The sequence below is a fragment of the Bacillus rossius genome, chromosome 5, assembly GCF_032445375.1.
Source record: "Bacillus rossius redtenbacheri isolate Brsri chromosome 5, Brsri_v3, whole genome shotgun sequence".
Taxonomy (NCBI): domain Eukaryota; kingdom Metazoa; phylum Arthropoda; class Insecta; order Phasmatodea; family Bacillidae; genus Bacillus; species Bacillus rossius.
The window spans coordinates 80408494-80426870 of NC_086333.1; the positions used below are offsets into that span (position 1 = coordinate 80408494).

General features: G+C 43.9%; 1 protein-coding gene across 1 annotated transcript in view; it reads left to right on the forward strand.

Annotated features, from left to right (window-relative positions):
• The first annotated feature begins 255 nt into the window (after positions 1 to 255).
• Positions 256 to 18377, forward strand: part of LOC134532102 (CD151 antigen-like) — a 67484-nt gene continuing 49362 nt past the window's right edge. Inside the window, exon 1 of the mRNA XM_063368410.1 lies at positions 256 to 636. The gene's annotated coding sequence lies outside the window, so the exon portion shown is untranslated. The remainder of the gene's footprint in view (positions 637 to 18377) is intronic.

Below are 18377 nucleotides of genomic sequence, written 5' to 3' on the forward strand. Positions count from 1 at the left end.
TTTAACTTGTAATATTTTAATTGGTTCAGGTATAAACCTAAAATGTAAAGCGCATTCTATAAAGTCTTACGTAACTGTTCAGAACCAGTCGGGTGAAAAAAACTTACTGCACATAGAATGTAGTGTCAGATTGAGCCGCTACGAAGCGCTGTCATCGACGAAGGTTACTTTCTCCGCTGCTAGATGGCAGCACGAACGCCATTTTTCTTTACGCGGCACGCAACGTACGGAGCGCAAGAGAACGTTGATTGGTAGTTCGACACGACCAACGTTCCGGAGCGCGGGCGTTGAATTGTTTTTGTGCTGATGTTCGTCGCACAGTCAGAGTGCGTGTGTTTCAGCTCGCTTTGAGCTTTACAACCGACTAGACAACTGTCTGCGTTGGCAGAATTTAGACGTTATTCTCATAACCGTATCTCACTTTCTTAATTTAATAACACTTCAGTCACGTGTTTTTTTAATTTATTTACTTATTAAGTGCTTTCTGTAATGCAGGCGAAACCTGCGCTTCGCATTGTTGTGCGTTCACGTACATTGTTAAAGCGTCACTGGCGGAAGGACTGATTTGAACAGCTCAGCGTCGAGAATCGAATACACTGCCCTGTGAGAGGAAAATTCGGCCGAAGTGACTAACAGGTGAGTCAATCTGGCTTTTAAATTTTTTAAATATAGAACATGCGAGTTGTAGAGATGAGGTTATGAGCTGCCTGGGATATTTGGTGCGAGGTTAGATGGTTCGCTCTCGCGCCGAGAACATGGTGACTGTATAAGTGGGGGAGCTCGCGGTTGTTGTGATCGGTAAAGTGCGCGGAACCGCGCCAGATGTTGTTTGCAAGGTCGCGGTAAATCTCACCCCTTCCCCTCCTTCACTGAAACCGCTCCTTACCCGTCAACTGTTGCATCACGTTCACTCAAAGACTTCCTGGTGCAAGGTAATTCCGTATACAAGAATGCAAATTCTTCACGCGCGTGACTGTTGACGGTTGATATGTCATATATGCCACGTCACTTTAGTTTATGTTGCTTCGAATGATTCTTGTAATGGAAAATATTGATATTTCTAAAAATACGTTATTACATTTAATTTTATTTACTTATTTATTTATTCAATTTTTGTTCTGTAGATCCCATATGGAGGTAAGGACTCCGAGATACAGAACAAGTCAATTAATACAAATATATACATATATACAAACGAACTGTACAACCACAAAAACTAAATATTACAGAGTACTTTTACATTTCAAAAGTAAGAAAGAGATTAAAAAAACATGGGTACATAAGAAATTGTATAAACTGAATTCTAAAATTAAAACATTGTATTATAATATTAATATGGGCCTATATTATTATATAATTAAAATATATTATTATATTAAACATACATTATTGCTTGTTACACTGTATGTCATATATAAAACACAATAACGGACAATAAAGATAAATACTCAAAACACATAGAAAATAAGCCAAATTCAGCGGATGTGTGTTTGCGTACATATTTTTATTAATATTTTTTGTCCGTTATTGATGACATACAGTGTAACTAGCAATGGAGTATGTCCCAAAAAAATTGTTCAGTTGGCTTTTTTTTTTTTAAATTTGTATTTAATGTTTTGTCGACAACGTGGTTATTAGACAGGACACGACAAAATCTGAGTCAGGGTTTATGCGATGTATTACAATGCCATTACATTAGCCCGTTATTCAGTTGCATGCTGTTTGGAATCCTAATCCAGCTATTGCCGGCTTATTTTGATAATTCATATTTATCACGAAAACAAAAAAAAAGATAACTTGATTTTTAAATGTTATTTTATACCACTGTGTGAAAGTTTAACAAGCGTAAACATGATCTGTATACTATAAAGAACTTCGTGGGATGTTCATGCGCATAAAGCCTACGTCTTAAAAGGGTTCTACAAAACTTGCATTGCGCTGTTACGCATTCCGTAGTTCATTTCCCCGTCCTCTAAAATGTGATTTCTGAACATTTGCATCTTGCGTTGTTTATAAATCGGCGTACACATGCAGTTGCGTGCTGTGATTCGCTTGAAAATAAACACGTCACGTAAACAAATAGTGCTAAAAAGATTGCAATAAATCAACTTCACGGGCCTTGTAAGTTTATGTTATTTTTTACTTACGCGCTTAAGGCCCAGTCTCACATGTCATTCTGTTAATTTTTATTTTCTACTTTTTTAGGTTATTTCCTGTAAATTCATTACGATAGCTCTTACATTTTATATTTACATAATATTATGTAACAGCTGTAAACATTTACGAAATAGTTCATGGTTGTGATCTCTCGCGGGATCTTGTACGGCTCGAAAATAACGTTTAGTAAAAATCTGGCGAAAAAAAATTGTGCGACTTAACAAAAAAATGCAAGAGAGATATCGGAATAAATTTACAGAAAAATCTTTTAATTGAGAGTAATGTGAATAAAATCAAATAAATAACATGGCGGATGAGGGCGAGCCTAATTCCTTGTACGCGACATAATAAGACACGTTCACACGACTATGAAAGTCATAGAGGTAGTATTACTCGACTTCTGAAATTGGCGTACACACCTGCTGAAATGTAATTAAAGATTAAAAGTTATTAGTTGACATGTAGGATAATATGAGATAGTATTTCATTTATACCTTTCACTCACACATTCACACACATATTCTTACAGCATGTAAGCCACAAAGCGATCATGCTGAGTTGGTGTTCCGTAGATGCTTCTTCAGCTTGTGTTAGAAGGTTGCTAGGTTATTAGATGACCTTGTCGCCTAGTCCAGTTCCAGAGGCTGAATGCCTCGTGACTGCAAACATATCCTGACAAACATGTGGATGAATGCACGGGGATTGCGAAAGCCCCGGGGCCTCCACAAACGGAGGGCCCCCACAAACGGACTCATACAAAAAGGACTATGGAAAAGACCGATCTCCGGAACTATTTTACTACCAAATTCTCGCAGACCAAAATTTCAGAGCTACATTTCCAAACCTAGAAATTGCATTGAGAATGTATTTGGTTTTGATGGTTTCAAATTGCACTGGAGAGCGCTCATTTTCAAAAATGAAAATTATAAAAAATAGGCTCCGAACCACGATGGGACAAAACCGTTTATCGAAGTTTTCTCTCCTGAACATTGAAAGCGATTTACTCCGGGAATTGGATTTCAGCGAAATCATCAACGATTTTTCGGCGAAAAAAGCTCGGAAGGTTCCGTTCATTAACACTAACATTTAATTCCACATAATTCTTGTCTCCGATTATATTTATATATGTTTTTTTTAAATACTAAGAGAATCTGCTTGATTTCACAATAAATTATTTATTGGAAAACTCGACTGAAAAAAATTGTTCATTTTATTTGGAAAATAATTTGGGGCCAGGGGGCCTCCGCTCCTCTGTTGCCCCGAGGCCTCCAGACCTCTGAATCCGGCCCTGGGACGTCTAGATAATGTTTAATTAAGTATAGCCCTACAATCACCGAAACATTTTGTCGCTGCCGGAAAATAATTTATGTGACATAATTGGTCTAGCAACATGACAGAATAAAATGTATGTAAAATAATGGTGCTTCCCCCAATTATTTCAACCAAATAATTTTACGTTAGCGACAATTTTTTTTATTGCGGTGCTTGTAGAATTTTTTTTAAATAACTTTATCTATGCCCTTAGCGTTATACCTATATTATTTTCAGTCAAATCAGTGGCGGATCCAAGGGGGGGGGGGGGGGCACCAAGGGCAAGTGCCCCCTCCCCCCCCCCAAAAAAAAAACCAGTTGTCTGCTACATTAATATTGCCAACAAAAATTATTGTTTCTGAAACCAATAAATTATTTTAATATAATTAATGAATTTCTTGTAGATTCATATACCTAATCTGGTGGTTGGATGTTATGTGTAGTGTGAGTCGATTAAATACAAATTTAGTAATTTTAAGACATATTTTTTTCTCTGGCTATTCTGGAATCCTAGAGTGCCCCCTCCGAGGTGAACCTCTGGATCCGCCACTGAGTCAAATAACAGTTCAGCTCCAACTTCAGAGACGTGCACCACCGATGGGAAGCTCTTGAACCTCTTGAACCTCTTGCCGAAGATCTTCGGACGAATTCAGACTGATTCTGTAGGTTTTGTAGAGATTATATGTCACCCCCGAAATACTAGCACAAGCACGATAATTGTCGTGTGCTTCCGCGAGCGGCAGCGAGTAGAGGTGCAAAAGTAACGAAAAAAAGCGTACCCGTATGCAGTGACGTAGCCAGGATTTGTGTATGGGGGGTGTTAAGAAGCATGCCCCCCCCCTCCGTATTAAAGCGGGGGGTCCTGGGGTCCTCCCCCGGGAAAATTTGGATTTTAAGGTGTAAAATAGTGCTATTTTAGCAGTTTTCGGTACTTAAATTTAAATATTGTAATGGTAAAAATTTTATTATTTTTAATATGCAATTTGTTTGAGTGATAAATAAGAAATTAATTAAAGATTTGGTGCTAAGGGGGGTTTGAACCCCTAACCCCCCCCCCCCCCTGGCTACGCCCCTGCCCGTATGTATTCGTTACTATAACAATTAGTACTCGTTACTATCGTATCGTTACATTACTCGTTACTTCTGATACTACATAGCATGCTATGTTATGTTAGAGCGACGAATCGAGTCGTATTGCGTACGCGTACAGTATGACGTCGCGGCGTCGCGTCGCAACATTCGTAATTTGTAGAAAACATGCTTATACATTAGGCCTACATGCCAAACTGCGTAAGGTGCATTTTTTTTCACTTTTCCGTATATTGAACCAGACTTGTGTTTAAGTCATTCTAAATTTAATTTGATTTAATAGGTAAAGTGTAGAACTACAAGTGAACTGTTCCATACTACGAAAAATGCGAGTAACGAAATGCAGCCGTGTGTAACGTTTCGTTACTCGTTACTAGACGGCGCACCCGTTACTCAGTACCGAGTACATGCGGTTTGCTACAGCTCTAGCAGCGAGGTCTGGGTACATGGTGTGCGCCCGCTGACAGAGACACACTGTCAAACTCGCCCTTCGTTAATGACCGTGGGACCAATTCTTTTGTGTATGTGTGTGTGTGTGTGTGTATCTGTTCGGTCGGCGAGCCAATTAGCGAGGATTTATGGTCAGGGCTAGCCCGCATCCTCCGCGACGTATTTATCAGCAGTATGTCGCTGTTTGTCGCGTGGCCATCTGTCTTCACGGAGCCGGCGGGTCCCGTCTGCACTCTGCAGACCCGCAAGGCTGGGTCCACAGTTAAGCCCCCCGCCTGCCCTGGCGCAGAGCTCCAGAAAAAAAAAAAAACGCGATTTTGAAAACTACTCAAGATATCCGAGTGGGGTTCGGTCACGAAAAGCATTTAAGAGTTCGCCGAGGGCCGAAAAGTACTTTTGATTTCCGATTAAGTTTTTTAACTGTATTTTTAGAAGAGTCAAAATGGCTAAAACGCATGTTTTCAGAATAATTTGTAGGCATAAAAAAACCGGTACAGATTCTTGGAAGCACTTGAGGGACTTGTGTTACACCTTTATCATCATTTCTCCGCCATATATAATGTTACGGTCACCGCTCAAATTTCACAGTTATCCTGTGACGACGAGAAGTTTGCGCGCCAGTTCAGAGCCTTGCGCTTAGAGGCGATACCGCGCTAGAAGCACCAGTGGGCGTCGCGCTTATCATCCCGCCTCACTGACACACATACACCCCTGACGAGGCGGGTCAACTTATTACAATTTAAATACCGTTCCGGTTTCTTGGAACCGGTCATTGCTGTTCAATGAGATTTTTTGACAAAAAAATTTGGCTGGTTTTTTAAAAGTCACTGCTCAATGGTCATATCTTGGTATACGGCAGAAGTTAGTCGCCAGCTAGGAAACGTTAGGCGTCATGGTGACCTAGCGCTCGGGACGTGTAGAAGAAATAGCGCCCGGGACTTGTAGAAGAATACATTTTAGTTCCTACCTTGTCATTTTTAATTTAATGTGAAATTAACTTTCAGTTGTAGGTATGTATTGTTTAGTTATACATTTTTCAATGATAAATATAAATTTAATTTACAACGTGTGAAGATAAATAGTAAGATATGGGGTGCAGTGAGACTCATTTCATCTCGTTTTTATCAGAGCATTAATACATGTCTGAAGAAAATGAGGAAAATTTCATGTTTGCCAGTGTGGACATCCTGTAAGGTGCAGGGTGACCGGAATAAACACAGAGATTAGTAAAGTATACAGGTAAGTCCTATTCTAAACGAGGGGGTGAAGCCAAAAGGGGAGGGGGATTTCAGCTATACTTGTATTGGAGGTTAAATTGGAGAAAAATGTTAACTTATATCATTACAGTTGTATTAGGAAGTTTCGTTTTGGACTTTTACGTAAAATATATAAACATATTAACCAATAATTTTTTGATCTAATTTTCTTCCGAACAGCTTAACTACTGTCGTTAATAAAAACAGGCTAGAACAGCTGATACAAATATAAACAAACGCCCGCCATATTGGTATGTGAATATCAGAACAAAATTTCAGGGGAGGGGGGAGGGGTAAACGGCTTCACGTCTGACGGTTAACGCTCCATCCGTATCCTGTCCTAATCTGTGGACAAACACAGGCGTGGTCGGAACTCCCTCAAGGCTCGCGTCTGATTGGCCGCTGCCAGCTGCGGAAGCTCTCATTGGTTGGATCGACCACCCTCGTGACTCGATCACCACGTGTCGCTCTTGGCCACTCACTGGAGGAGAAGGACCGACAGCAGTCAGTGGAGATGTTTCCAACTGGGATGCAGTTAATCCCACGGCTAAAATCAGCACAAAAGTACCATAATAGCATTGCAAACCGCTGATAAGTCAGCGCACCTATGTCGCTGGAATGACAGCCAGCATGTAGCTGACTGCAATGAGGCAGTTTCATGTGGGAGTGGGGCTGACACAGGACTGCCTTCTGGGAAGAGGGCAAGGGAGGGACAGAAGTCAGGTATACCCCCTCCTCTGTTAAACCATTGGGCCGGCTTTATAAATCTTATATAAAAGAAAAATTATCCAGATCAAGTTGTTAATAAGTACACATGCGTCTTTTATTAGTATTTAACTTTTTTTTGAGGGGAGGGGGAGTCATCAGTTTCCCTGACCTCATGTTTTATAGTTGATGAAACGGTATTGGACTCAATTTAATACTTAATAATTAAATTATAATTTAAAAAAAAATAAGCGTTTTACGTTCAGAGAGGCCTTGAAAGGACTCATCACTGCGAATCTGAGGTTCGTAATATAGAAGATGGTTCTGTAAACTTGAACAGCCTTAAGGTGGAAGATGCGTCGGTGGGTAAATCCGTAGGTTAGAAAAAAAATTGTAAAAAAAAAAGACGTGATTGCAGCTAGCGGCTGATGTAATAGACGAGTGCGGGCCCACACATGCTAGGTTTGGTGGAGGGGGGTGCTACAGTCTGGATGCGATAGCTATAGCCAGAGCCTGGGCAACAATCCTTCCGTATACAGTTCGAAACGGCTGATCTTCAACTTAAAACATCATACAGGTTAAATAAAGGTTTTGCGTGCCTATTGTTTTCTGTTTATATAAACACGGCTCGCGGCAATTTAGACTCATTACAGTAGTTTATTTATTTTTAACTAGAAATACTTTACTCACGTTAATATGTATTAGAATTTTGTATATCGCCATATCAAATGTCTTAAAACTTAAAAACCTTTATTTCATTAATATTTTCCTTGTGCTAAACAGTAGCTGTTATGCAGTAGTTTAGTATTCATCTGACGCTCCAGGTTGTACTTGATCGCACATGTGAGTATCGGTGTATCCAAAACAAGCCCAGACTGACTTCATTATGGTCTCCGAAAAGACCATAACAGAAAAAAGCCCATTCACTACCACGGCCGCGCGAACATTATTGACAGTGGTTAGAACACAGTGTGCTTTTAAAAGCAATAGTTTTAAATCAAGGACGTAGTCTATGACCATTGAGTATGCACGTTTAGAAATCAGTCTTTTATTTGATCTCATATTAGAAAGTAACTATAAACAATGGTATTTTGTAGGATCTGCCTTTCATAAGTGGCAATTTTTACTTATGAATTTCTGGTTTTAAAAATAGAAGTTACGGTTAGGGATTCGAAAACTTCGCTGTTTCAATGAGCCCTAGGATCCTCTATGCACTCAGGTTAGTATCATCCGCTCGTTGGCTACTGACTTATGACACCTGTTAACTGAGGTGCTTGTGATTCGAGACCACATTTTTTTAGGCTTTTCCACTTGCTCAGATTTGCTCAGGTAAACTGTTGTCCAATCAGTGAGACAGCATGAGATGAAGGAGTTTGGGTTCTTGTCTATCGCGAATTATCCCGGTATCTACTTAATTTAAAAAGACCTATTATAATACTACGTTTACGCTTATATATATATATATATATATATATATATATATATATATATATATAGCTTTAACGACTGAAATCAGCCTGAAAATACTTCCTGCAATCAAACCTTCATAATATTGAGCTAATTCAACATTATTATAAGATAATTTTGTATTACTATGTTATGAAGAAAGTATTTTTTTCCTGTGACGAGGTTTGAACCGCATCAAAAATTCGCCCTTGAACTTTACAAGCGCACGCCATACCACTATGCTACCGAGCCTATTGCAATTTAACAATGAGAATATGTATTATAATCATTGAATTGTCATTATTCTTACGTATTTTAAAACGCTAGAGTAAATCTTACTACGACTATTTTAGTTTACCAAATATATTCCAGGATAGTTTCACTATCATAAAGTTCAATTTGGCACACCAATACTTTTGGTAAAGACCGGAAAATCTCGCGAATTCATTTCGCGATAAGCTAAAATTCAAATAGTTATACCTCAATGCTGCCTCTGCTATTGGCTCACAACTCACCTGGATGAATCTGGGCCAATGAGAAACACCCAACCAAAACTTTAAAGAATCACAGGCTGCTACGTTGGGACGTCTCACAAGACATCAGCCAATGAGTGGGTGGCATTTGACCGAGTGTACGCAGAACTATGGAGTTCATCCTACTGTTCATTGAACCCGCGAATTTTTCCGGTCCCTAACGTTTGGTATGTAATGTTTACGGAAGTGACCATATACTGGTTTATGTTGCTAAACGTGGCTCCACCATTTTTGTTCATTCGACTTCCGTTCCATTCACGTAATTATTCCTTACAAATGCCGTACACGGAGATGTACCATTTTTACACATCGAAAATTAAAATAAAAAAAGTGAAAGGCAGTTGCCCGGCCGCGCCACTGTTGATGGAGCAGTATGACATGCAGAGGTGAAAGTTCACTCCGTGCAGGTGGTTGAGGTTCGGGCTGGGCAGAGCTAGCGCGGGCGGACGGTAGCGCAGAGCCGCGTGCCTGCACGCCGGTCTGTGCCGCTAGGAGCAGTGCTGGTTGTTTGGGGAGGGGGTCGGGTCGCCGGAGGAGGGGAAACAACACACTCCTCTGTGAGTATCGCCCCCACTTCGCCGCCCGCCCACTTCTTGCCTAGAGTCTGGAGTCCGTAGAGCGTCTCGCTCCCAGTTTACATTACACTGTTGCCAGATCGATGCTAGCCGAGTAGCCTGTATTACAAAATATTTAGTACACTATCTATCGTTAATTGTAAAATGTTTAAACATTTTTTTAAAAATATTACTTGTTATTGACGTGACAACGTCTAATATATCGATGAACGCCGTCTGCACGCACGAAAAAGTGTCCCGTTACGCACATTGTCCCGTTATGCACATTGTACGCTTGCGCCGCATCTATCTCTCTTCCACTCGATTGGAACAACCATCGATTTGACTTTTTCGAGGCACATTCAACTTGAAACACTCCCATTCGTTTCCTACTTTTCCTATCATCGTCCTATCCTTAACAGAATAACACAGATTGGAAGAAGTTAAATAGCAAACATGTATAAAAGTTATAGTTAAAATAATCTCTTCGTTAAAGTGATAAACATATTTGAAGTAATGAGTGCAAATAAAAGTAAATTTATCAATTAAATTGTAGATTTCATTTCACTCCTTCTATGTATCCATACGAAATAGTGATAATTCAATAAAAATGATTCAATTTTATTCATAAAAGTATGCAATCATTTCATCAATGTCACATCAATCAATGTCACGTTAAACTATCGTCCGTAAACCGACTTTACAGACAAACAATATTTTTCTTATTCCATAAAATAGTGTATATTGAAAGTATTATTGTACTTGTTATAATAGATGAAAGTTATATAAATATTTTTAAATTTTACTCTTGTTGATTTTTCTAAGACCATAAAATAGTGCCACTGACAGTATTATTACATTTATCATTTTGACAGAAAAAATATTGAATCCTAAACACCAATTATTATTTCACAGTAGAAGTTATTTTTAGCATTCGTATCACTATTAATAACGAATTCCATAAAATAATGCACTATGCATAAAAATCAAACGAGATAAAAAAATTAGTATAATGATTAATAAATTTATTGTAAAAAACGGTTGAACCAATATGGCGACTTTCAATTACGTCTCTTTGGAAATAAAAATTCAATGTTATCAGATTGTGCTCTTGATGAAATACATCAGGTTTTTTTTTATTTTGTTTCAAAATTATCTTTTTTAATCTTTACAAAATACAATGTTTCGGATAAATTACAAAAATTGTGTCGTACATACCAAAGTTGTGTCTGATGTGTGTGTGCTCTGCGACGTGCATCTGGCAACAGCGCGCGTGGAAACAAAGACAGCTAATGGCAGGAATAGTGCAGTGGGAAGAGAGAGAGTGAGTGTGTGTGAGTGTGTGTGTTTGTAAATGCCCATCACAACGCAGCACGCTGCAAACCAAGAACGAGACACACAGACTGTCGTCGCGGCGGCAGTGACGCGCTGAGAAGTGACGTAAGCCCGGGGGGCGGGGCCACCTGCCGTAACAGCCGCGACGCGCGCGTGCTAATTGCGTGCGCCGCGCCTCATTGGCTGCCGACCTCCGGCACTGGCAGGAGTGGCCCGTGTCTAGTCATGCGAGTCATTGCCGTACAGACATGCAAAATTCGCGGATTCATTTCGTGATAGGCTAGCATCAAAACAACTATACCTTCGTACCGCTTCTGCGATTGGCCCACCTTTTATCCGGGGAACTGTGAGCCAATGGGAAACACTAAACCAAGAAAGTGCCGAATTACGGACAGCCTAGTTGAGACGTCTCACGCGTCAGTAGTCAATGAACAGGTGTCATTTCCGCGAGTATTTAAAGAACTGTGGAGTCTATCCTAGAGGTCAATGAATCAGCGAATTTTGCAGGTCTCTATTTTATTGGAGTCTGCTCAGTCTCAGATTCTACTCCCAACTTTTCAACTTATAGTCCGGTCAAAATAGACATAAAAATAGTGATCAAATAACAAAAATTCCGACAGAGCTGAATTTTGGTAGAGACCTTGGGTACACCAGTAGAAATAAAGTGCCAAAAGTCCTAATAGATCCCACCTGTGCTAAAAAAAAGTTATTCAAGGTCAAAGGTCAAAAATTTCTGTTTTTTTTTTTTAATTTTCTCAAAAACGGTAAGTTTTATCAAAAATATATAATTATCTACAAAAATGGTCTTAAACTTTTTTTTCCAAAGAATCACTGCCTTTACTTACGTGCATGAATTTTTTCGGGGAAGGGGGGGGGATTGTGGCGTCTTGATAAGGAAAAAGAGGGGGAGAGCAGAAAGTTAAAAAATATATATATAATTATTGAATTAAAAATACTTACAACAATAATCATTCAAAACGCGTGTCCGCGTACCCAGGTACAGACGTGTACAGACATGTAGAGGCAGGGGCAAGGCAGCGTGGACGCGAGCAGAGCCGACCCCAGGTACAGACGTGTACAGACATGTACAGGCACGGGCAAGGCAGCGTGGACGCGAGCAGAGCCGACCCCAGGTACAGACGTGTACAGACATGTAGAGGCACGGGCAAGTCAGCGTGGACGCGTGCAGAGCCGACCCCAGGTACAGACGTGTACAGACATGTAGAGGCACGGGCAAGGCAGCGTGGACGCGAGCAGAGCCGACCCCAGGTACAGACGTGTACAGACATGTAGAGGCACGGGCAAGGCAGCGTGGACGCGAGCAGAGCCGACCCCAGGTACAGACGTGTACGGACATGTAGAGGCACGGGCAAGGCAGCGTGGACGCGAGCAGAGCCGACCCCAGGTACAGACGTGTACAGACATGTAGAGGCACGGGCAAGGCAGCGTGGACGCGAGCAGAGCCGACCCCAGGTACAGACGTGTACGGACATGTAGAGGCACGGGCAAGGCAGCGTGGACGCGAGCAGAGCCGACCCCAGGTACAGACGTGTACAGACATGTACAGGCACGGGCAAGGCAGCGTGGACGCGAGCAGAGCCGACCCCAGGTACAGACGTGTACAGACATGTAGAGGCACGGGCAAGGCAGCGTGGACGCGAGCAGAGCCGACCCCAGGTACAGACGTGTACGGACATGTAGAGGCACGGGCAAGGCAGCGTGGACGCGAGCAGAGCCGACCCCAGGTACAGACGTGTACAGACATGTACAGGCACGGGCAAGGCAGCGTGGACGCGAGCAGAGCCGACCCCAGGTACAGACGTGTACAGACATGTAGAGGCACGGGCAAGGCAGCGTGGACGCGAGCAGAGCCGACCCCAGGTACAGACGTGTACGGACATGTAGAGGCACGGGCAAGGCAGCGTGGACGCGAGCAGAGCCGACCCCAGGTACAGACGTGTACGGACATGTACAGGCACGGGCAAGGCAGCGTGGACGCGAGCAGAGCCGACCCCAGGTACAGACGTGTACAGACATGTAGAGGCACGGGCAAGGCAGCGTGGACGCGAGCAGAGCCGACCCCAGGTACAGACGTGTACGGACATGTAGAGGCACGGGCAAGGCAGCGTGGACGCGAGCAGAGCCGACCCCAGGTACAGACGTGTACGGACATGTACAGGCACGGGCAAGGCAGCGTGGACGCGAGCAGAGCCGACCCCAGGTACAGACGTGTACGGACATGTAGAGGCACGGGCAAGGCAGCGTGGACGCGAGCAGGTCCGACCCCAGGTACAGACGTGTACAGACATGTACAGGCACGGGCAAGGCAGCGTGGACGCGAGCAGAGCCGACCCCAGGTACAGACGTGTACAGACATGTAGAGGCACGGGCAAGGCAGCGTGGACGCGAGCAGAGCCGACCCCAGGTACAGACGTGTACGGACATGTAGAGGCACGGGCAAGGCAGCGTGGACGCGAGCAGAGCCGACCCCAGGTACAGACGTGTACGGACATGTACAGGCACGGGCAAGGCAGCGTGGACGCGAGCAGAGCCGACCCCAGGTACAGACGTGTACAGACATGTAGAGGCACGGGCAAGGCAGCGTGGACGCGAGCAGAGCCGACCCCAGGTACAGACGTGTACGGACATGTAGAGGCACGGGCAAGGCAGCGTGGACGCGAGCAGAGCCGACCCCAGGTACAGACGTGTACAGACATGTACAGGCACGGGCAAGGCAGCGTGGACGCGAGCAGAGCCGACCCCAGGTACAGACGTGTACAGACATGTAGAGGCACGGGCAAGGCAGCGTGGACGCGAGCAGAGCCGACCCCAGGTACAGACGTGTACGGACATGTAGAGGCACGGGCAAGGCAGCGTGGACGCGAGCAGAGCCGACCCCAGGTACAGACGTGTACAGACATGTACAGGCACGGGCAAGGCAGCGTGGACGCGAGCAGAGCCGACCCCAGGTACAGACGTGTACAGACATGTAGAGGCACGGGCAAGGCAGCGTGGACGCGAGCAGAGCCGACCCCAGGTACAGACGTGTACGGACATGTAGAGGCACGGGCAAGGCAGCGTGGACGCGAGCAGAGCCGACCCCAGGTACAGACGTGTACGGACATGTACAGGCACGGGCAAGGCAGCGTGGACGCGAGCAGAGCCGACCCCAGGTACAGACGTGTACAGACATGTAGAGGCACGGGCAAGGCAGCGTGGACGCGAGCAGAGCCGACCCCAGGTACAGACGTGTACAGACATGTAGAGGCACGGGCAAGGCAGCGTGGACGCGAGCAGAGCCGACCCCAGGTACAGACGTGTACGGACATGTACAGGCACGGGCAAGGCAGCGTGGACGCGAGCAGAGCCGACCCCGGCGACAGGAACTGCAGGCTGGAGTCGGCGAGGGGCGCAGGTATTGACACAGGCGGGGGCGAGGCCCCATTGTGTGCGCATTCCGCGCCAGGTAGGGTCGGGCCGGACCTCCCACCCGCAGGAGACGTCCTGGGTCGAGCTGCGAGCTGCAGAGCGCGCACCGAGCACGAGTGGGAACCACACATAACTTAGGAACACACGACTTAGAACAGTCATAACACTCATAACTTAGAAACCTAAAAAAATCCACGTAACTTAGAACTGTCATAAGTTAGAACGATCATAACTTAGAAACACGCGACGCAGAACCACACAACTTAGAAACGTCGTGACGTAGAAAATCATAACTTAGAACTGTCATAATTTAGAAAAAAGTAACTTAGAAACACAACTTAGAACAGGCATAACTTAGAAGATTCTATCTTGTGTGTTTCTAAGTTATGTGTTTCAAATTTGTGACAGCACCCCAGCACAAGTGTCTGAACTCAAACCCCAATTAAATACTCTCATCTTAAACAATAACTAGGGACCGGAACAATTCGCTGGTTCAATGACCTCTAGGATGAACTTTATAGTTCTACGTACACTCGGTCAAATGTCACCCTCTCATTGGCTGCTGTCTTGTGAAGGTGTCCCAACGTAGCGGCCTGTGATTTGACACAGCTTCGGTTGGGTGTTTCTCACTGGCCCAGCGTCATCCAGGTGAGTTGTGAGCCAATAGCAGAGGCAGCACTGAGGTATAACTATGTATTTCTATTTTAGCCTATCGCGAAATGAATTCGCGAATTTGTCCGGTCTCTAGCTTAAAAAACAGGAGAAAGGGGGCGTCGAGCTCGTTGGTTTCCCTGGACGGCTCTGGCCGCAGCGGGTTAGCGTGGGAACGCGGCGGTCTTCCACTGAGGGACTGAGGTCGCGCCGGGACCAGAGTCTGTCGCACTCTGTGCCCGCGCGGCTGAAGACCCGGTGAAGACTGGCGCGCATGCGCGACCCCATCTCGTGTCCGCGCTCGCAAGTCCACGGGGGAGAAACTCTAATTACCGAGGCTGAGACCTAGATTCTTGAAGTAGTTATGGGCCGGTCCGCTAGATAGCAGTTTTCATAATATATTGCTGACCAAACTACATTGATTTATTAGGAGAAGTAATGTATAAGCTATCATCAGGCAAACAAACCAGTGAAAATTCACTCTATTTAGGTAGCCACTAATTTTGTGGTGGTGTGTAGTGCAATTAGTTTTTGCACCTCCTACTCCTTTATTTATTACATGACGGTTTAATACAAAACAGCATTAAGTATGTATTTTCGCATCGATTAAATTAGTTTTGCGCCGCCAAGGAGATAACTTAATATAACCATGAAAACGTATTAACTAAAAAAAAAAAAACTTTGTATGAGAACCACTATTCCAATGGTAGTTATGGGCCCGCCGAACAGATAGCGACACATGGTTTCAGTTTCCACTGTAAGAGTCGCACTTCTTTGTTTCCCTCCTTGTTCTGAGCGCGGGTCTGGCGGCCACCGGCCCCTCGGCGCTGAGATCCGCCGCCGGATGCTCCCGCGTCAACAGCGGCGCGGACTGAGGTCTAGGTCTCCCCTGCGCGCGGCGCCAGCTGACAGGCGCTCCAGATCGTCCGGGTTTCTCTTCGCCTCGCCCTTTCCTTGGCTTATGGGTATATATATTTCGTTGCAAACGCACTGTCGTTCTTGTCAAAACTACATTTTTTTTTAAAACTCTTCTAACTAACGAAAATCTTGCTTAAGTGCTTCGCCTACCCGGACACACATACGTAAAGACCGGAAGAATTCTCGAATTCATTTCGCGATAGGCTGAAATACAAATCGTTATACCTCAGTGCTGCCTCTGCTATTGGCTCACAACTCACCTGGATGACGCTGGGCCAATGATAAACACCCAACCAAAGCTTTATCGAATCACAGGCTGCTACGTTGGGAAGTCTCACAAGTCAGCAGCCAATGAGTGGGTGGCATTTGACCGAGTGTACGCAGAACTATGGAGTTCATCCTGGAGGTCATTGAACCCGCGAATCTTTCCGGTCCCTAGACATTCGTCTTGACTCACGGAACCCCAGGGTTCTGTGTAACACCTTTTGGGAACCGCTGGTCTAAGACAACTGAACTAGACGCGAAGTGCACGAACATGTCGCGCGGTCGCATCCCAGCCGGCACGTCGGTGTACGTTGGAGGAGGGTTGTGAAGGGCAGGGGGTAACTCCGCCTCGCACCACAACCCAGCCGCGACGGAACAAATATTTGGAGAGTGGCCATTGTGCGGCAGGCGACGGCGCTGGTCAAACATTGTGACTCGCGGCCGGATGTTTGCCCGGGGGCGACCTTCAGCGCCGACTGCAGCGATCCACGACCAGGGGCCTTTAGGATAGTCCACGCATTCCCCTGTAAACTCGGGCAAGTGACGCAAGTTCGTCGGCTGCTGACTTGTGAGTCGTCTCAGCTGGTTTTGACTGCGATTCGACCTTTCTTTGGTCGAGGGTTTACAATTGGTTGAGATTCGTCCAGATTAACAGTAAGCCAATAGAAAAAAAATAACATCTAAAAGGTATATGTATTCGAATTTTAGCCCATCGCTAGAGACCGGAAAAATTAGCGGATTCATTCGGCGATAGGCTAAAATTCAAATACATATACCTTTTAGATAATTTTTTCTATTGGCTTACTGTTAATCTGGACGAATCTCAACCAATTATAAACCCTCAACCAAAGAAAGATCGAATCGCAGTCAAAACCTGCTGAGACGACTCACGAGTCAGCAGCCGACGAACTTGCGTCACTTGCCCGAGTGTACAGGGGAATGCGTGGACTATCCTGGAGGCCATCGAAACCGCGAATTTTTCCGGTCCCTATCTCTAACCATCATTTATTTCAATAAGCTATAATTTTTTTTTAAGTTTGCTATTTTTTTATTTTTCTAAGACCATAAAAAAGTGTCCATTGTCTGAATTATTACAGTTGTAGACATTACTAAAAAAAATATTATTTCATTGGAGAAATAACTTGTAGCAGTCTGCCACTACAGAAAAAAAAAGGCATTCAATTAAATTATGTTCTTTACTGAAACACACCAAAAATTTTTGATGTTTAAAAGTCATATGTAATAGATTTTGTTGGCAAAAAACTGTTAAAACGATGAAAGCCTATTTTTGTTACGTCTCCTTAGAAGTAAGTAATTGAATACTACCATATGATGCTCTTGATAAAATACATCCAGAAAACATATTTCAAAAATTCTCATTCCAAATTTCTCTTATATGGCTTTGACTAAAACTTTTGTGCTTTATGGGATTTAAATAACTGGCAACTGAACGCATCGAAACAGGGTCAGAAATCGCGCATTGGAAAGAGAGGGACAATGTCCATTAAAATGGACATGCAAACTAAGGATTAGATTAGCTTTACTGTTGGATCTCAGACTTCAGTTGTGGCTCTTCGACGTCATTGGACGCAGGACATATCGATGAACAACCTTCATCGCAGACCCAGCTTTAAGTCGCAAACATAGAAAGATAAGTCGGTCTCGAGCCTATACTAATAGCAACTAGACAGACAGCTCACAAGTTGCGAAGTACCAGCATGTGCAACACGTGTTAGTGAGCGCGTAAAACATGTTTAGGATGTTATGTTAAACTTCGATTAATAATTGGCTGATATTTCATCGCCAGTTCTTTAAAATATGAAGTCAAATAAGAGCTTCACGTGTAGTAAAAAATATCGTTTTTTTTTTGTTGCAGTGCCATTATTTGCAGCGAAAGAACGTGTCGTTGTGTACATCAACTGATTGTATAGAGTTTTATTGGCCACTAATCGCGGCCAAGCTTGCTAGACGAGCACAGGCAATCCAGACGAAACGATACAGTGTTCGATTTGGTTAGGTGAGGGTTTTATTCCTTCGAAATAACTCCACAAAATATTGTTGTGGATCCTTACCGCAGACCACGTGTTCTCTGACATTGGTCGGGCTGTGATAAACAAACGTGGTCTCGGCGAGCCCTATGAGACACGTGCGTACAGAATGTAATTAGGGAGGGAGGAGGTAAAACCATTTGCCAGCTGTTTGTTTTCAAATTATTTCAAATTGTTGTGGCTATGATAGATATTTTTATATATGTATATTATATATAAGGAACGCCCCCC